This window comes from Heteronotia binoei, chromosome 8 (genome assembly GCF_032191835.1).
Source record: "Heteronotia binoei isolate CCM8104 ecotype False Entrance Well chromosome 8, APGP_CSIRO_Hbin_v1, whole genome shotgun sequence".
Lineage (NCBI taxonomy): Eukaryota > Metazoa > Chordata > Lepidosauria > Squamata > Gekkonidae > Heteronotia > Heteronotia binoei.
The window spans coordinates 108,363,977-108,383,722 of NC_083230.1; the positions used below are offsets into that span (position 1 = coordinate 108,363,977).

General features: G+C 44.0%; 1 non-coding gene across 1 annotated transcript; it reads left to right on the forward strand.

The window, feature by feature from the left end:
* The first annotated feature begins 5,267 nt into the window (after window positions 1–5,267).
* LOC132576710 (U1 spliceosomal RNA) lies at window positions 5,268–5,429 on the forward strand. Its single transcript, XR_009555771.1, has one exon. It is a non-coding gene; the product is annotated as a U1 spliceosomal RNA (small nuclear RNA).
* Window positions 5,430–19,746: the final 14,317 nt, after the last annotated feature.

The following is a 19,746-nucleotide window of genomic DNA, read 5'->3' on the forward strand; positions in this document are numbered from 1 at the left end:
GAGCTCCCCCTCACTGGCAGTGTTTCAGCAACGGCTGGACAAACACTTGTCAGGGATGCTCTAGACTGATCCAGCATTGAGCTGGGGGTTGGATTAGATGGCTTTGATGGCCTCTTTGTGATTCTATGATTTAGTCATGTCTGACTGAGAATATTAGCACCTGAGGAGCACCCTATGCTTCACTGAAATGTCACTGAAGACATTTATCTTTAAAGAAAGAAAATTAAAATTTGCACAATAGCAGTAAAAAGGTGAGAAGGGCAATTAAATTGTTCGTGCCAGGTCAGCTCCATGAGGTGCGGGAGATATTTGCGCAGTTGAAGGCCACGCGGCAGTCTTGCCACGAGTATGCCGGCGGATGGGATTTAGCAACAAGATATTTATAAAGCATGTTGATGGCTATGCAGCATCCCAATGCAAGAAGGACTTGTCCTGAAGTTTTGTGCGTGGTTATCACAAAAGGGCTGTATCTCTCTAAAACACTTCAAAATGGTCCCCCAGATCCTTGTTATCCTAATGTTTGTTGATATAACATGAGATATAAAAAATACCAGCATGGGGTATTTTAGAACTTCATGAAGTAAAATATATCTCAATGGCAAAAAAAAAAAAAGATTGTGCATTACTCTATGAGGTAAAATATACCTCATGAGCAATGTTCCCTCTAAGCTGCAGAGTCTTGTAAGCAAAAATTCTACTTTGTAAGCTACTGGTATTAAACTTGTGAGCTACTGGCATTAAAGTTGTGAGCTACTACCTAAATTACTGTGCTCTGGAATCAATTTTCCTGAGCTAAGACAAAAATATGTGAGCTGGAGGCTAAAAATCTGTGAGCTAGCTCATGCTAGCTCAGCTTAGAGGAAACACTGCTCATGAGGCACCCCATGAGGTAGAATATACCTCAGTGGCAAAAAAAGGAAGAAGAAACATAGATTATCAAGGATTATTTTCTGTTCAGGTGTTTTGTTTTGTTGTAAACTGAAAGTAAACTCTAAGTGGTGACAATAGGAAAGGTCTCTAAAGCCATGTTTCTCAGATGTCTACAAAAAGTACAAACTGTGTAGCTAATCATAATGTGTTCAGGGTTGAGTCTCATACAAAGGAGCAAATAATTCTGGTTCCAAAACGTGTGACAACATTGTTATGGTTGATAAAGAAGGTCATGTCTGGGCCGCTGTAGACTGATGTTGATTCAGCTAGACTCATTTCTCACTCATGTTCAATTTCTCTCAGATCTTGCCAGCAGCGAAAATCTATGGCCCATTACGCACAGACATCTTACTGCAGATTTTCAGAGCAGTAAGCCTTTAGACTTGACTTCAGATTCTGTGCCCCCCTTACTCACAGTTCTTTTTCATCCAGTGTATTTACCCTGCAGCTACAATTCAAAAATCCACATTTTTCTGAATCAGAGTGGAACGTCACTTGTGTTGTGATGTGTGGGGGTGGCATCCAAAGTTGTTTTTTTTTTTAATTTACACAGTTGCTGTGTCACAGCTGTGCAGTAGCATCCAGGAAGCACCTTTCAGTTAAATCCTCATGGTTCAGGTTTTGTGCATGCATTTTAGCATAATTTTGTTGAATGAAAGGAAACAAAAAGGAAGCCAGACAAAGGAGGAAAAACCGATGTTGAAACTGACCAGACATTTTTTTTAAACTTCATTTTTTGAAGCTGCCAAGCCCAATGTTCCATATTGCCAAGCACTAGAGAATTCTCTGCTGTATTACCGGCCACTGTGCAAAATGGGAAAGAATCAGGGGTGGAATTCTAGCAGGAGCTCCTTTCATATTAGGCCACACACCCCTGATGTAGCCAATCCTCCAGGAACTTACAAAAAAGAGCCTTGCAAACTCTTGGACAATTCGGTACATCAGGAGTATGTGGCCTAGTATGAAAGCAGCTTCTGCTAGAATTCCATCCCTGGAAAGAGTCATCAATCTTATAATATAAGGGAACAGGTTGAGTGTACAGAATGCACAGTAGAACCCACTGATACTGGCAATGCAAGCTGTGATTACTGGCAAAATGTGTGTGCGCGTGCAATTTTGCAAAGCCAGCTGCAACTCCACCACACTTTGCACAAGGCTACAGTTTGTATGGGGAAGGAGTCCTCTGACAGAAGCTCTGGAGAGCTGTTCGTTATGTGCCACTAAATAAAAAAAAATGAGAGTTATTTTCGCTGATGCCCTAGCACAGCTGCATAGTATTGTTAATTTCCTACCCTTCCTTGCAAATTTGCATGGCTTTTTAATTGCGATTCTCAAATTTGATCCTGCACACTGGTCATGATCTTGGCAGTTTTTAAGAGCCTGTCCTGTGAGGATTGCACTTTGTCCTCCAAATGGATCAATCTCAAGCAATTCTTGGTAGTTTACAGACGGTTTATGTGGCTCAGGTGCCATTTTAATATTAGGTTTCCAAAGACTGACAAAATGGTTCCTCCCCCAAAACTTTGTTTACTAACTATTAAAGGGACAAATGTTATCAAAATATTAAGCTTCCCATCCCAATGTCTCTCTCTCGTTTTACATCCCATGTAAGTAACATTCTATGCTGATGATGCCCCCTCCTTTATTTTGTTTGCTAGCAGTATTGAAATCCCTTTTTGCATTGGGGACGCTACAGAAGAAGAAGAAGATATTGGATTTATATCCCACTCTTCACTCTGAATCACAGAATCTTAGCAGCTCACAATCTCCTTTACCTTCCTCCCTCTCAACAGACACCCTGTGAGGTGGATGAGGCTGAGGGAACTCTCCCAGAAGCTGCCCTTTCAAGACAACTCTGCGAGAGCTATGGCTGACCCAAGGCCATTTCAGCAGCTGCAAGGGGAGGAGTGGGGAATCAAACCTGGTTCTCCCATATAAGAGTCTGCATACTTAACCACTACACCAGACTGGCTCTCAACTGGCTCTACTATGCACCTGCTCTCTGATTCCCCTTTCAAGTCAACATCAGCAGGGGGCTAAACCTTGTGCAGCTTCTTTTCGAATTTCTCCCCATTGCTTTAATTTTTTTTATTCAGCGATCCAAGATTATTCTCATATTACTAGTCTCATGCCGCTTGTAAAAACAACAACAAAAACAACAAGAAAGGAAAAATTGAGACTGTACGCCAATGAAAAGGGAAGGATGGTTGGAAGAGGCAGAGTGGGTACAACGACCTGAATGTGGGTGGGGGGTGGCAAAAGAGTGGGAAGAAGAAGACGATGACATTGCATTTATATCCCGCCCTCCACTCCAAATCACAGAGTCTCAGAGCGGCTCACAATCTCCTTTATCTTCCTCCCCCACAACAGACACCCTGTGAGGTGGGTGGGGCTGAGAGGACTCTCACAGCAGCTTCCCTTTCCAGGACAACCTCTGCCAGAGTTATGGCTGACCCAAGGCCATTCCAGCAGCTGCAAGTGGAGGAGTGGGGAATCAAACCCAGTTCTCCCAGATAAGAGTCTGCACACTTAACCACTACACCAAACTGGCTCTCTGAGGGAAATCTACATTTTTTTTAATTACCTTTGGCTTGGAAGTGAAATAAGGGGGGCACTGGCACACAAGCACTGTCAAAAACCTAGAGAAACAGTGACCAGAACGCAAAGAGTGCTGAAGGGAAGAAAATCAATGCTGAATGACAACAAAAAAGACCTGAAATTTCTTGATTTGGACCTGGTAACACTATATCTTCCTGTGATTGGCTCTTGGGGCTAACTCCCAGTGAAAAATACCACTGGTCCACTGATCCCGTCCCTGTCACCGTTTTTAACAACACACATTCCTGTCAGTATCAAACTTCTAATGAGCAGTCCTAGTGCTCGATTTCAATATGGGATGCTGCCGGGCTCAGAAATGCTTGGGAGCAACATTTTCCATTATGAAAGTTATGCCTCTAATTCCTTGGCCTGTGCACATGCTGAGGTCACTCCATCAGAACAATGGCCTTCTGTTTTTTTTATAGAGGTTTTCTTGTGTTTCTCAGTTATGTCATTACTCTTCTGACCTGGTGGTGGAAAAGAAGTGCTTACACCCCAAAACAAATAAGCTATATTCTGCACGTACTTGGCACAATTATTTGCTGTAATGACAGAACTCTCACAGCTGATATCTGGCATTTGTAGTCCTCTTTGAATAGGAATTGGAACAAACTGGCTCATGAACGAAAGTTAATAATGAATTTTGGCCAATTTGTGCTTCACAAAGTCAACTTTGTGCCGGGGTGACTGGCATGAACTTTCCATGACCTTTCAAGCTGTTTGTGAAGGTTCGTTGCTGATTCATGAGCAAAGACATTTCCAGACAATCTCTGCTCAATCAAAATCAGGGGTGGAATTCTAGCAGGAGCTCCTTTGCCTATTAGGCCACACCCACTAATGTAGCCAATCCTGCAGGAGCTTGCAAAAAAGAGCCTTGTAAGCTCTTGGAGGATTGGCTACATCAGGGGGTGTGGCCTCATAGGAACTCCTGCTAGAATTTCACCCCTGATCAAAATGCTTACAAAACTTCAAAGCAACAACTTGGAGAGCATATAGAGGAGTGTCCAGGGGAGGTCCTTTGCAACTTTGATGTCTCTAGTTTGTACAGGATCTGCTCTATATACTCTTGAATTTCCTGAACCTGTGCCTGTCAAAATGACTGCCTGTAACTCAGATCCCGTAAACCCAGTCTTCACCAAACTGGGAAGGCAGATAGAGGAGAGTCAGCCAAAGATCCCCTGTGAGTTTGGTGTCCCTTAGCACACTAGGGGAGGGCATTTTACCACCTCATGAGCCAAACGAGTTTGTGTGGTGGCTAAAATTTGTGATAGTCCATGGTTTGCTAACAGGGCATCCCATGAACCAAACTTCATTTTTCCAGTTCATAGAAGTTGGAAGGGACCTCCAGGGTCATCAATCCGCTGCACAATGCAGGAAGTTCACAAATCCCTTCCCCCCACAAATGCATCCCCAGTGACCCCCTGCTCCATGCCCAGAAGATGGCAAAAACCTCCAAGGATCCCTTGCCAAACTGGCCTGGAGAAAAGTTGCTGACTGAGCCTAAAGTGTGAATCAGTATTTCTCTTGATGTGTAAGAAAGGGCCACAAGAACTAAGCACTGATGCAACCCTTCATAAAAGTATGATGGGAGTAAGATTTTACTATGACAATCAGGCCTTCCTTGTCCATTGAATAGTAGATGCAGCTGCATAACAATCCCTGGATGAGCTCCACCACCTATTTTTCTCCAAAACAATCCCTGATGACAATTCTAATTCAAGAAGCAATTTAAGGTGAGCTGATATACCTGGCAGGGGAGACACCATGATCAAGAAGGTGGTTTTCCCAGGGTGAGGCTCACCCATTGCACTGCGGGTGTGCTGTCCCCTGCGATTTCCCCAAATACGGGAAACTTGGCTGTATAATTTGTGATATAATATAGTACATGTTCTGGTGATGTCAGGGCGTGTGTGGCATATGCAAATCAGTTGTGCTAATGAGCTCCGGCACCTTTTTTTCTATAAAATGACCCCTGATCTGCCTAATTCTCAAAATCAGCATTGCTGCCAGATGGCCATCAAGCCTCTGTTTGAAAACCTCAAAGGAAGGAGAGCCCACCACCTCCTGAAGAAGCCTGTTCCACTCATCTCTGAATGCTCATCTGTCTTTGAGTCTCACTGTGAAAGGCAGACTTTTAAGTAAGGTAAGGTAAATAAAGAAATCCATTGTAAACAGGCATTATTGTGTTCTTAGGAGCCCTGGCTCCTGATTAGCCTTGAACATGGAAAAGGGAAGCTCTAGTTTGAAATATCACTGTGGCTTTCTTCTTAGTGATTTGTGATTTCTTTCTCTACCACAATCCAAACAATATACATTGCTAAAGACAACAAAATAAACTATTTAGACAGCTTCTTATCACTCTTCACTGGCCCTGAAAACTTAATTGCAAAATGCACGTTTATTTAATTGCAAACTGAAAACTTAATTGCAAAATGCACGTTTATTTAATTTTTTTATTTCTTTTGGATCCAAACCTGTCTCCCTAATGGGGACCCAAGGCAGTTTAAATCATTTCCTTTTCATTCATTTTATGCTACCTGTGAGGTAGGTTAGGCTCAGAGAGTGTGACTGGCCCAAGGTCACACAGTGAGCTTCTGTAGCACGAGTTGGGATTGGAACCCAGATCTCCAAGAAACTAATCTGACACTCTTAATGGCTACACCACACTGGCTTTCATTGCATCATCGCAGAAACATGAATCATGCACACAAGCAGGGCTTTTTTGGTAGAAAAAGCCCAGCAAGAACTCATTTGCATATTAGGCCACACCCTCTGATATCACCATTGTTCAGCACAGGGCTTTTTAGTAGAAAAGGCCCAGCAGGAACTCATTTGCATATATTAGGCCATACACCCCCAAGGGCAAGCCATCCAGAACTGCATTTCTGCTCAAAAAAAGCCCTGCACACAAGATAACAAAGGTCTGACACAGTTTCAAGTTGGGCATACTTGGTAGAAAACCTGTTGGAATCTGACTAAATGTCCATGTTTTAAATTACGTAGATTTGGTAAATAAAAAGTGGATTGCAGTATGCATGGCAGTTAGGGATGCCAACTGTGGGTTGGGATGTTCCTGGATATTGTGGGTGGAGCCTTGGGAGACCATGGTTAGAGGCAGTGAAGGATCTCTGTGGGAATAATGCCATAGAATCCAAAGGAGCTGTTTCCTCCAGGAGGAGTGATCTCTGTTGTCTGGAGATCAATTGTAGTTCAAGGAGATCTCCAGGCCCCACCTGGAGACCGGCAATCCTAATGGTGGTGCTTGGGAGACACAGTCTTGCTCTCTGGAACACTGGCAGTTTCAACCCCAGTGCAACTTCTGTCTGGGGACAGGTATAGATGTCCATTGTCTATATGTTCATAGAAGAAGACGAAGACTGCAGATTTATACCCTGCCCTTCTCTCTGAATCAGAGACTCAGAGCGACTTACAATCTCGTATATCTTCTCCCCCCACAACAGACATCCTGTGAGGTGGGTGGGGCTGAGAAGGCTCTCACAGCAGCTGCCCTTTCAAGGACAACCTCTGCCAGAGCTATGGCTGACCCAAAGTCATTCCAGCAGCTGCAAGTGGAGGGGCGGGGAATCAAACCCGGTTCTCCCAGATAAGAGTCCGCACACTTAACCACTACACCAAACTGGCTCTCACAGAGTGCCCCTTTAAAACATCCACTTAGAGAAGAGGCGGTGGCTCAGTGATAGGGCACTTGCATTGCATGCGGGATATCCCAGGGTCAATTCTGAGCATCTCCACTTTTTAGAAATGGTTGTAGGGAAACTTTTTTTCCCCTGCCAGAAACCTTGGAGAGTCACTAATAATCAGAATAGAAAGTGCCATCTTCAAGTACTTGAAGGGCTGTCATCATCTAGAGGATGATGCGGAGTTGTTTTCTGTGGCCCCAGAAGGTCGGACCAGAACCAATGGATTGAAATTAAATTAAAAGAGTTTCCAGCTCAACATTAGGAAGAACTTCCTGACAGTTGGAGTGGTTCCTTAGTCAAGAACAGGCTTCTTGTGGAGGTGGTGGGCTCTCCTTCCTTGGAGGTTTTTAACAGAGGCTAGATGGCCATCCGACAGCACTGCTGATCCTGTGAATTAGTCAGATCATGAGAGGGAAGACAGGAAGGGTTGCATCAGTGCTTAGTTCTTGTGGCTCTTTCTTACACACCCAGGGAAATGGTTTTGCCACTTTCATATGATTCGACTATTCTAGGCGGCCTAGCAGTCTGTCTTGGTGTAAAAAAGTTTTGACATGTACAGATTTGTGTGTATAAAGATGGATTGCATTCCTTAATTACTAGAATAGTAAAACATCATCCCTATCTGTTATATTATTGTAGCCTGCATGCCCTTGTATCTGGGGTTGCCAGCTCTGGGTGGAGAAATTCCTTGAGATTTGGGGGGAAAGCCTACGGAGGGTGGGGTTTGGGGAGGTGAGGGACCTCAGAGGAGTCAAATGCCACATTCCACCCTCCAAAGCATCCATTTTCTCCAAGAGGAAGTGATCTTTGTAGTCTGGAGATCAGTTATAATTCTGGGAAATCTCCAGGCCTCACCTGGAAATTGACAACCCTGTTCTAAATACAAGTCACCATGCACTGTTTATATGTTGTATTTATTATAAGAAAAAATGTTAAACAAAAATCATGCATCAATAGCACAACTCCTTAGCCAATTCGAGATGACGTAGTTCACAATAAATTACCCTACAATACCTGATCCCCTCGTCTGATGAAGTGTGCTTAGAGAACACATGAAAGCTTACTTTCTGAATAAAACTTGGTTGGTCTTGAAGATGCACTTGACTCCTACTTTGTCAACTGCTTCAGACCAACACGGCTGCCCACGTGGATCTATTTACTCATTGTGAGCCTTAGATCCTGATCAACTGATTGGCTATTTAGTGTTGACCAATTTCCATCAGGTTCCAAAGATTTAATTGACACCTTTGGCCTTCTCTAGCTACATTTGTCAATGTGCATTGACCATGCATTATTTTATTTTATTTTATTTTTTAAAAAATACAGTAGGTTTAAATTTTCCCCACTCTGAGAGTAATCTGGTTATTTTGCAATGAATGAATGTTGGTGGGAACTTTACTTCAGCTGACTGATCAGCCAATCAATCCTTCACTTAACTACCAATACTGTTTCTTTTAAGAACTTTAATAATAATAATAATAATAATAATATTTAATTTGTATCCTGCCCTCTTCGCTGAAGCACTTTGCCTACAACTTTGATGCAAAGTGATGCTGGAGGCTACCCAGTGCTATGATGAGTAGAGCATTTGACTTCCCACAAATTCTTAAAGGAACAGAAGTGTCATCTGACAATGTTCTTAAGCTTGATGTACCTCAGGGCTTTTTTTTGTAGCAGGAACTCCTTTGCATATTAGGCCACACACCCCTGATGTAGCCAATCCTCATGGAGCTTACAGTAGGCCCTGTAAGAAGAGCCCTGTAAGGGATTCTAGCAGGACCTCCTTTGCATATTAGGCCACACCCTCCTGATGTAGCCAATCCTCCTGGAGCTTACAGTAGGCCCTGTAAGAAGAGCCCTGTAAGGAATTCTAGCAGGAACTCCTTTGCATATTAGGCCACACACCCCTGATGTAGCCAATCCTCCAAGAGCTTACAGGGCTTCTAGAACAGGGCCTACTGTAAACTCTTGGGGGATTGGCTACATCAGGGGAGTGGGCCTAATCTGCAAAGGAGTTCCTGCTACAAAAAAAGCCCTGATGTACCTTAGAGATGGCCTTCAAGCTCATACCTTCCAAAGGGATCAAGCCACAATGACTGCCACTTCATTTGGGCCAATACTGTTGACATCTTGGGGCAACTTAGGCTGCCCACGATAATTACGCCTCAAGTGCTTATACCATCCATGCCATCTTAAATGATTGACTTAATGTATTGGTTTAATTGTTTTAACTATTTTGATGTTTTATTGTTGGTTTTAACGTTTTAGCTTGTTGGAATCCGCCCCGAGCCCTTCACGGGAAAGGGCGGGCTATAAATGTACAAAATAAATAAATAATAGTTAAAAATAAAATCTAAACAAAGCTGTCACAAACAAAAATATAATTACAATGATTCCATGCATACTAGACTTTGGTTGCTAAGTCACAAAAATGTCTCATGCCAGCTCTAGAAATCCTTTAGCATTGGCCTTGGATTGACCTCTAGGCCAACGGTAGCTCTCCAGATGTTTTTTTTTTGCCTACAACTCCCATCAGCCCCAGCCAGCATGGCTAATGGCTTGGGCTGATAGGAGTTGTAGGCAAAAAAAATCTGGAGAGCTACCATTGGCCATCCTTGCTCTAGGGGAGTTAAGAACAGAAGAAGCCATGTTGCATCAGTCCAGTGGCCCATCCAGTCCAACACTCTGCGTCATACAGTGGCCAAAAAACCCAGGTGCCATCAGGAGGTCCATCAGTGGGGCCAGGACACTAGAATCCCTCCCACTGTGCCCCCCGCAAGCACCAAGAATACACAGCATCACTGCCCCAGACAGAGAGTTCCAACAATACGCTGTGACTAATAGCCACTGATGGACCTCTGCTCCTTATGTTTATCCAATCCCATCAGAAGGTCCACCAGCTGGGCCAGAAATCCTCCCGTTATTGTCCCTCCCACTCCCAACCAAGCACCAAGGATACAGAGATCAGTGCCTCAGAATTCCATCTGTAAGAACATATGTTGGTTATTATGTGAAGTGCCAATCGGGGGCAGAACATTCCTATAGCGAGGCATGCTTGGTGTCTAGGTCCACAAGCTCGCTTTCCCACCAGCAAGATGTTGCCTTTGGCCAGGGGTGGCCAAACTTGTTTAACATAAGAGCCATATAGAATAAACGTCAGCTGTTTGAGAGCCACAAGGCATGAACATCAGATGCTTAACAGCAGAAGGAAGGGAGAGGGAGGGAGAGGTAGAAAGCAACTTTAATTTGTAATGCATTCTCCAAGCTGCTGACTGGCTTGGCTTAGAGAAGTAATTTAAAAGAAATTACTTCTCCAGGCTGGCTAATAGGGCAGCGAGAGCTTTGAGAGCCACACAATATGTATGAAAGAGCCACACGTGGCTCCTGAGCTGCAGTTTGGCCACCCCTGCCTTTGGATTTTAGAAGAGGAAGAAGAAGAAGATGATGATGATGTTGGATTTATATCCCATGCTCCGCTCTGAATTTCAGTGTCTCAGAGTGGCTCACAATCTCCTTTATCTTCTTCCCCCACAACAGACACCCTGTGAGGTGGGTGGGGCTGAGAGAGCTCTCACAGCAGCTGCCCTTTCAAGAACAACTGCTATGAGAGCTATGGCTGACCCAAGGCCATTCCAGCAGGTGCAACTGGAGGAATGGGGAATCAAACCAGGTTCTCCCAGACAAGAGTCCACGCTTAACCATTATACCAAACTGGCTCTCTCTTTAGTGACTAATTAGTGACTATTGCTAAGTATTTCAGAGCTTGTGATTTTAGCCTATGTCCAGCTTTAAGTGCACAAGTAAATAATTTTTCAATCCAAATATGTGTCTTTTTAACGTTGTAACTTGCCATGTAACATAGAGTTAAGATGGAACAGAATGAAGTTCAGTAAAAATGACAGCCCCAATCTAGCTTAAATGCATATCACACAATTACATATTCTTGACATAAGAAGAACCCAACTAGATCGGATCAATGGTCCCTCTAGTCTACAGGACTGTCAGCACTGCCTTCTTAAATGCTGGCAAGGTGGGGTACTTGGGAAGGGTGGAGTTTGGGGAGGATGTGGTATCACTTCTGGACAACATTCTAGGAACTTCCCCTTATTTCTATGGTAAAGAACACACAGACATGGGGATATTCCAGGAGATTCTGAATGAAAATAGTTTTCCAGACATATTTCCTCCTATTCATCAGTTTCCCAAGGGATTAGAGCCAAGAGTGGGGGTTTACCTGCCAGTGGTGGGCAAATGGTCACAGCAGCTAACTGGATGTCCCTGGAAGGCCACGGAGGACAAAGTTTGCCCCCATTGCTGGTTCCTAGTATGTGGTATTCAGAGGTATACTTCCTGTGGCCTGACTTCAATTTCTGGCAAAGACAGAAGTTCCCTCTCTGAACTCTCAGATAGTGCTGTGTTGAGCAAGTTCAGGGAAAGGAGATCCGGGGAAACAAAGCCAGTTTGGTGTAGCGCAAGGGTGGCCAAACTTGCTTACCGTAAGAGCCACAGAGAATAAGCATCAGCTGTTTGAGAGCCACGAGACATTAGTGTCAGATGTTTGGGAGTCGCAAGGAAGGAAGGAAAGCAAATAGATGGGGGAGAGAGAGGTGGAAAGAAAGCAACTTTAACTTTAAATGCATTCTCCAAGCTGCCAGCTGGCTTGACTTGGAGAAGTGACTGAAAGCCTTCCTCAAACTGGCCAATGGGGTGGTGGGGGTTTTGAAAGCCACACAATATGTGTGAAAGAGTCCCATGCAGCTCCTGAGCCACAGTTTGGCCACCCCTGGTGTAGTGGTTAAGTGTGTGGATTCTTATCTGGAAGAACCAGGTTTGATTCCCCACTCCTCCACTTGCAGCTGCTGGAATGGCCTCAGGTCAGCCATAGCTCTTGCAAGAGTTGTCCTTGAAAGGGCAGCATCTATGAGAGCTCTCATCCCCACCCACCTCACAGGGTGTCTGTTGTAGGGGAGGAAGGTAAAGGAGATTGTGAACTGCTCTGAGACTCTGAGATCTGGAGTGGAAGGCAGGGTATAAATCCAATATCATCTTCTGCATTTGCCTGCCACTCCTTCCCCCGACCTTACTCAGGAGAACAGGGGATCAGTCGCACCAATAAACGAAAAAGGCTGAAAAAATTTAGCAAAGTTTACGATCCAGTTCTAGAATTAGTTTTAATACTTCTCCAGGCTAAACCACAATTAATATAGGGATGGCCAATTAAGGACTAGGGGAAATCAGGGCAGAGACAAATTCTGCAGGAAGAGAGACAAAGGCAGGAGAAATTTGTCCATCCTCACATTTTAAAAGTCATATATCCAACTACTCTTATTCCCTGTGGGTTCACAATCTAAAAGCTCAAGGTTGCTGGTGGAAAGTGTTGGCAAGCCGCAGCCATATGCATATGCATACATGTGATAATGTATAGAATTAATCTTCAGAGGACCCCAAAAAGAAAAGAAAAGATCCCAACCACTGTATTGCCAAATATATAAAATCCGGAATATAGGCCAGTATCATCATTAAAAGGCTTATTATGGGCATGCAAAACATTGTTCTCTCAAAAGAGCCATAAATACATTGGCAAATTGGGAGCAGAGACTGCCCCTTGATCTCAAGATAAAATTGATTACTAAAGTGAAAATAGTTCTCTCTTCCACAATTATATCTGACAGTGCTAGCTAAAGAAAAAAGAGTTAAGTGGGAATGGATTTGCATGTAAATTCAGGGCCTTTTTTTTTTATTTTCAGCAGGAACGCACAGGAATGCAATTCTGGCTGGCTTGGCATCAGGGGGTGTGGCCTAATATACAAATGAGGTCCTGCTGGGGTTTTTTCTACAAAAATGCAGCCCCATGGGGCAGAGCGGTAAAGCTGCAGCACTGCAGTCCGAGCTCTTGATCCCAGTGGAAGCTGGGTTCAGATAGCCGACTCAAACTTGACTCAGCCTTCCATCCTTCTGAGGTTGGTAAAATGAGTACCCAGCTTGCTGGGGGGAAAGTGTAGAGGACTGGGGAAGGCAATGGCAAACCACCCCGTAAAAAGTCTGTCGTGAAAACGTCGTGATGCGACGTCACCCCAGAGACGGAAACAACTGGTGCTTGCACAGGGGACTACCTTTACCTTTACCTTAAATTCAAATAATACTGCAGTCAGTGAAACCCTGCTGCTGTGAAGCTCCTTTGGATGTATGACATTGGGGATATCCTTGTGCATTTGCCCCGACCTGGATGCCTCAGGCTAACCTGATCTTGTCAGAACTTCGGAACCTAAGCAATGTTGGCCCTGGTTAGTATTTGGATGGGAGACCACCAATGAAGGATCTCTATGCAGGGGCAGGCAATGGCAAACCGCCTCCGTCCATCTCTTGCCTTGAAACCCTCAGCAGGGTTCGCTGTAAATGGGCTGCAACTTGCAAGGGTGTCAAACTCATTTATTATGAGGGCCGGATCTGACATAAACGAGACCTTGTCAGGCTGGGCCGTGTGTGTCATGAAATGTAACAGAGTTATAAACTTTATAAAGGATGCAGACAAACAAAGATTTTTTTAAAAAAAAAACCCTAAAACATGCTGAAAGTATTAGCACTTTTGCAATATTGTGATCAGTATTAAAGTAAGCTCTCTCTCCCCCTCCCTTCCTTCTGAAGGGAGGAGCCTCGGCCAATGGAGAAAACATTTTTTCCTCTGTAGCTCCTGTGCGATTGAGACATCCTGGCAAGGCAAGCTGTGATGCAGAAGGAAGCAAGCGAGGGAGAAGGAAGCAGACTTGCTCGTGGGCGCCTGATAGGAGCCCTCCGTGGGACCTGATCTGGTCTACAGGCTGCACGTTTGACATCCCTGTGCGAACACTTTCCACCACCATCTTTGAACTTTTAGATTTTGAACCCACAGGGACTAAGAGTAGTGGGATATATCCCTTTTTTAAATATAGGGATGGACACTTTTTGCCTGTCTTTTTCTCTCTTCTTACAGAATTTGTTTCTGCCTTGATTGCCCCTAGTCTTTCATTCTGATTTAACCTGGAGAAGTATTAAAGCTAACAAGAGAAAATACATGTGAGTGGGAGGAACTTAAGGCTGGATGGAGAGCCAGTTTGATGTAGTGGTTAAGTGTGTGGACTCTTATCTGGGAGAACTGGGTTTGATTCCCCACTCCTTCCGTTGGAACTGCTGGAATGGCCTTGGATCAGCCATAGCTCTTGTAGGAATTGTGCTTGAAAGGGCAGCTGCTGTAAGAGCTCTCTCAGCCCCCCCCCCCCACCTTACAGGGTGTCTGTTGTTGGGGGGGGGGGAGGTAAAGGAAATTGTGACCGCTCTGAGACTCAGGGATTCAGAGTATATGGAAGGATATAAATCCAGTTTCTTCTTCTTCTCCTTCTTCTTCTCCTCCTCCCACACAGAAGGCCCTTCTAGTTGAGGGAAATTGGATGAGTGAACTTCAACCATCCCCTGTGTAGTTCCAACTTTTATGTTCCTAGAGGTTCACTGTCAAAATGGAGGCACAATACTAGAGGGAAACACACAAGACTTCAGTGGGGAGAAGGAAAAGTCCCATTTCTGTAGCCCTGCCATACTGGCATTGCAGAGGATCAAACCCAAAGAAGAAACTCAAATTAGAAGAATTTCAAAGCATTGCTGTTTTAAAATACACTGCCTTCAGCTCTTGGAGGAAGGAAAAGACAAAAATGCACTTGGCAGATAGTGGGTTGGAACTTGTGGACTCATGTTCATTCACTAGGAGAGATGATTTCCTCAGTAGTTTAACATCTGTTTGAAAGTAAGAGATAGTAGATGATTTGAAGGACCTCAGCCTGAGACCCTGAGAGCTGTTATCAGTTTGAATAGACAGTATTGACCTTGATGGTCTGATTCAGTATAAGGCAGCTTTATATATTCATGTGAAATGACTCTTCTGTTGACACAACATGCTCTTTAAAATGTCTTTTTACTGGAAGATTCATTCTTCCAGAGGCAAATGCCTGCACTTCCAGAGAAGATCCACAGAATCCCATTCATACTAATCAGGGTTGATCCTACAGGAGGTGGTGGCAGCTACAAGCATAGACAGCTTCAAGAGGGGATTGGATAGACATATAGAGCAGAGGTCCATCAGTGGCTATTAGTCATGGCGTGTAGATTTAACTCTCTGTCTGGGGCAAGTGATGCTCTGTATTTTTGGTGCTTGGGGGGGGGGGCAACAGTGGGAGGGCTTCTAGTGTCCTGGCTCCATTAGTGGATCTCCTGGTGGCACCTGGGTTTTTTTGTCCACTGTGTGACTGAGTGTTGGACTTGATGGGCCATTGGCCTAATCCAACATGGCTTCTCTTGTGTTGTGTTTAGTTGCTACAGACTAGGCCATTTGTTAAACTCCCAGGATGCTAAAGGCTGCAGCCGTACATAATTCACTAACTGCAACACTTGTACTGGATCATGAGTTTGTGCCAAGTCTTATCAGTTGAAAGACAGCAACAAGCAAAGGGTACATCACTAGGACAAAGATTCTTAGTTAATGGGCTATAGAATTATAAGTGCTTTGCTGTGGAATGTGTTATGTCTCAGATTTCACTGGATCAACACAGAAGTGGCATCAACTCCATAGGCAGGCACTCTTCATCTCTGTGGGTTAAATGAAATGGATGACTCTAGCTGCCTCTTGCCATTTTGTTATTTTCATATGTTCTACATCATATGTTACCAATTTGTAAGTTAATGAGCACACTGATGGTATCTGTGTTGAATTGGACTGCGAGTCTTGACAGGATTAGAAATTACAGTGACCTGGTAGAGTATCAATAATGCTTATCCAGCTACATTTTTCCTGTCGCACATTTCCTCTCAACCATCACGTCTGCAAACTGGTTTGCAGCATTTTACGAAAACAACACCACAGCTCTCAGTTTACAACACATGAGAATGGCTGCTAATGATAGGACATTCTGGAGAATATTAATTTACAGAGTCACTATAGGTTTGAAGTGACTTGACGGCACATAATGCAACTTGATGGCACATAATAGATTTCCAGGGGATTTGCCCTTTTTGCCTCACAATGAGCAAACCTGTGAGTTTTGAGACCCTTTTCTGTTAGATTGTGCCATTTCCCCTCTGTTAAAATTAACACATTTTCAATGTTATTTTTGCATCAATTGCACATCACAGCATTGAAATGATACCGAGCAACAACAGAAATGGCAACAGAAATGCGGTGAACTGAAACTAATGCAAAGACAACACAGAGAATCAAAAAAAGAAATAAAACTGGTCTTCTTGCTTGACTGTCATATTTATAACGCCGCATCAATTTTCAGGATCTTTAACATCCCCTCTTGTTGCGTGAAATTATTTTTAGGTTGCTTTCTATATTGTGCACTTCAGAAGTCCCCAGTGTGCTGCCCCTGGGTGCCATCGTGCTTGCTGGCATCTTTTTTGACACCCGCCCAGTGGTTTTAGGAAGTGGTGGAGCCAGTTAGAGTTTTTGCCCAGCAAGTTATGTGATTGGCTATTGGAGATTCGATTGGCTGTGATGTCACTTTTAGATGTCACTTTGGCAGCAGCTGCCACTGCAGCACAAGGATCTATACTGTGTTGTTGTATCATTTTGTGCCTGGCTCTGCTTGCTTCCTGCAGCAGCCATTTTGTTGCTATACCCACTGTGCCGTATCAGAGTTCCAAATGTTCCTGTAGACCCAAAAAGGTTGGGGGCTCCTGTCATATTTACTTCAAACAGCCAAAATTGCTTGTGGTGGAAACTTGCTGTTTTGTTTCTCTACCCTTCTCCAAAGAGTTTTGTTTTGCTTTTAACTAGGGAAGATTAATATGATCACAATTTGATTTGTGAGTTCATTTTGATCCTATTCTGCACTATGCTAAATGCATCAGGGCTTTTTTTTGTAGCAGGAACTCCTGGCCCCACCGATGGACCTCCTGATGGCACCTGGGGGTTTTTGGCCACTGTGTGACACAAAGTGTTGGACTGGATGGGCCATTGGCCTGATCCAACATGGCTTCCCTTATGTTTTTATTAAATGTATGTCTGGGTCAGTGATACTGTGTATTCTTGGTGCTTGGGGGCAACAGTTGGAGAGCTGGAGTTCTGGCTCCACTTTGGACTTCCTGATGGCACCTGGTTTTTTGGCCACTGTGTGACACAGAGTATTGGACTGGATGGGTCATTGGCCTGATCCAACATGGCTTATCTTAGGTTCTTTGGGGAGGGGCTGGACATCAGTGTTGTATGATGTCATAGAATTCACTTCCAAAGTGTTGAGAATAACTAAAATAGTTAATACAGTTGGCTACACACAGTAGAAGCCCTTTTTTCTCAGTGTGCCGGCAGAGTTACAAAGGTACTCAGAGCTGCTTTTTCTATTTCAAGACTAATAATAGTCCTTTTATTTAGGAACTATATTCTAGATAGTAAATCTAACTACCTTGATGGATGCAGATCCAGAGGGGGACCCTGAATCCATTCAAAGATGGAGAGACATGCTCCCTCTCTTCAGTGGGTGCTTGTGTGCAAAAAAGAGAATGTGAGAGGGCTGTAAGGCCAAATGCCCTCAAAACGAGGTTGGGGAATTAGTTTGATGGACACCTGGCTCAAACAGGGATCTTTTTATCAATGTATACCAGGCTCAACCATTCAGAGAGTGATGCTCAATAAAAGGACTCTAATTTAATAAAATCAATTGTAATTTATTCAGAATAATAGTTCTTTCATACAAGATAAAAATACAAAACACTCACACATTCACACAGGTCTAGGAAATATAGATAGATCAATAGGGGAACATATATGGATAAACAGACAGGGTAATATTTACCATCGTAGTCTTCAGGGAAGGTTTCCAATGGCGACATAAGAGGACAGGGGAAATGGACCCAAGACTGTGGCCAGAATTGGGGATGGATCTAGACAGCGGACCTGGGATACTGTTAGATGCACACATGAGTGGAGTTGGGTCAGAGGTTAAATAGACTCTCTTAGACCCCTTAGGTGCTGGGAGGTCTTGGGGAGGAGCAGGGGGAGGCTCTATGATGACCAAGGAGGCAGGACATTAGCAGAGCCAATGGTGAGTTCCTTGCTGACACCTAATTGGATGCCAGTTTGGGCCAATGAACTTCACCTTGGTCCGGTGAACCTGGAAATTTCCAAACTGCAATGCTGCCTGGGGCGGCTCCAAGGTATTAGACTAGGGAGAGAATGGGAATGGCTGGATACTTAAGGTTAAATGGGATTATCTGGAAAGGTGACAATAGGGAATCAAATACTGGCCTAGGTATCACCCGGGTTAGACAAAACACTTGGTTGAGACAGGAGATGGTTTTCCTCTTCCTTATCTTCTTCCTGGGCAAGAGTTATTGTTCTGGTATTGCTGAGCAATTAGGATCAACAGTGGAGCTATTAATCCATTCATGAGGTAAATGGGTTGCTTGCAGGCTAGGGTGTGTACGTGTGACTTTCCCACTAAGAAGGAATGAGTTCAGCCTGGCAGGGTATGCTTGGGTCAGGAAAGCAAGATGGATTCTGCTGTTGTTAGCCTTAGGTCCATGGAGGCAGGCTGGAAACATGGTGGCCTGGCTTCTTCCACTGCAGTGGCCAAGACTGGGCACACAAGGAGCAGCTGGAGCATGTCTGTAGTTCTGGCTAACACCCTTCAGAGATGTAGAATGCTGCTGCAAAGCTGAGGCTTATAGTATCCACATAAGCCTTAGAAACTGTAAGCAAAGTCCACTTCTTAGAGCAGATGTGTGAGAGTCAAAACTCCAGGCACCCTGGCAACCATACTGGTGACCATGATGTTCATATGTATGAAAAGTAGGGGGCTTTTCCTCACAGTTCAGAATGGAAGGAAGTTGTTTCCCTGAGAACTATCAGTCTGCATGTCAAAGGGGATAGTGACAGAAGAATAAACTGGAAGAAGAAGAAGAAGAAGATGATACTGGATTTGTATCCTGCCCTTCACTTTGAATCTCAGAGTCTCAGAGCAGCTTACAGTCTCCTTTACCTTCCTCCTCCACAACAGACACCCTGTGAGGTAGGTGGGGCTGAGAGAGCTCTTACAGCAGCTGTCCTTTCAAGAACAACTGCTATGAGAGCTATGGCTGACCCAAGGCCATTCCAGCAGCTGCAAGTGGAGGAGTGGGGAATCAAACCCGGTTCTGCCAGATAAGAGTCTGCGCATTTAATCACTACATCAAACTGACTCAGAAGAGAGCTCTGTGTTTGCTTATCTATTCTAACTCTCTTGTCACTTCTCCTGGATGCTCAGAGGAAAGGACAGCACCTTTCTCTTCCAATACAAAACAGCCATTTTCTCCAGAGGAACTGGTCTCTGTCATTTGGAGGTCAGTTATAATTCCAAGGGAGCCCTGCTTATCCACCATGCTTGATCTTCACTTTTTTTAAAATATTCCCCAATATATTTTTCATATCACAGGGAATTATCCAGAGGTTTTAATGTAATTTTTTTGGTAATTTTAAAAAAATGTTTACTCCATTTTAAACTTTAAACAGATGTCT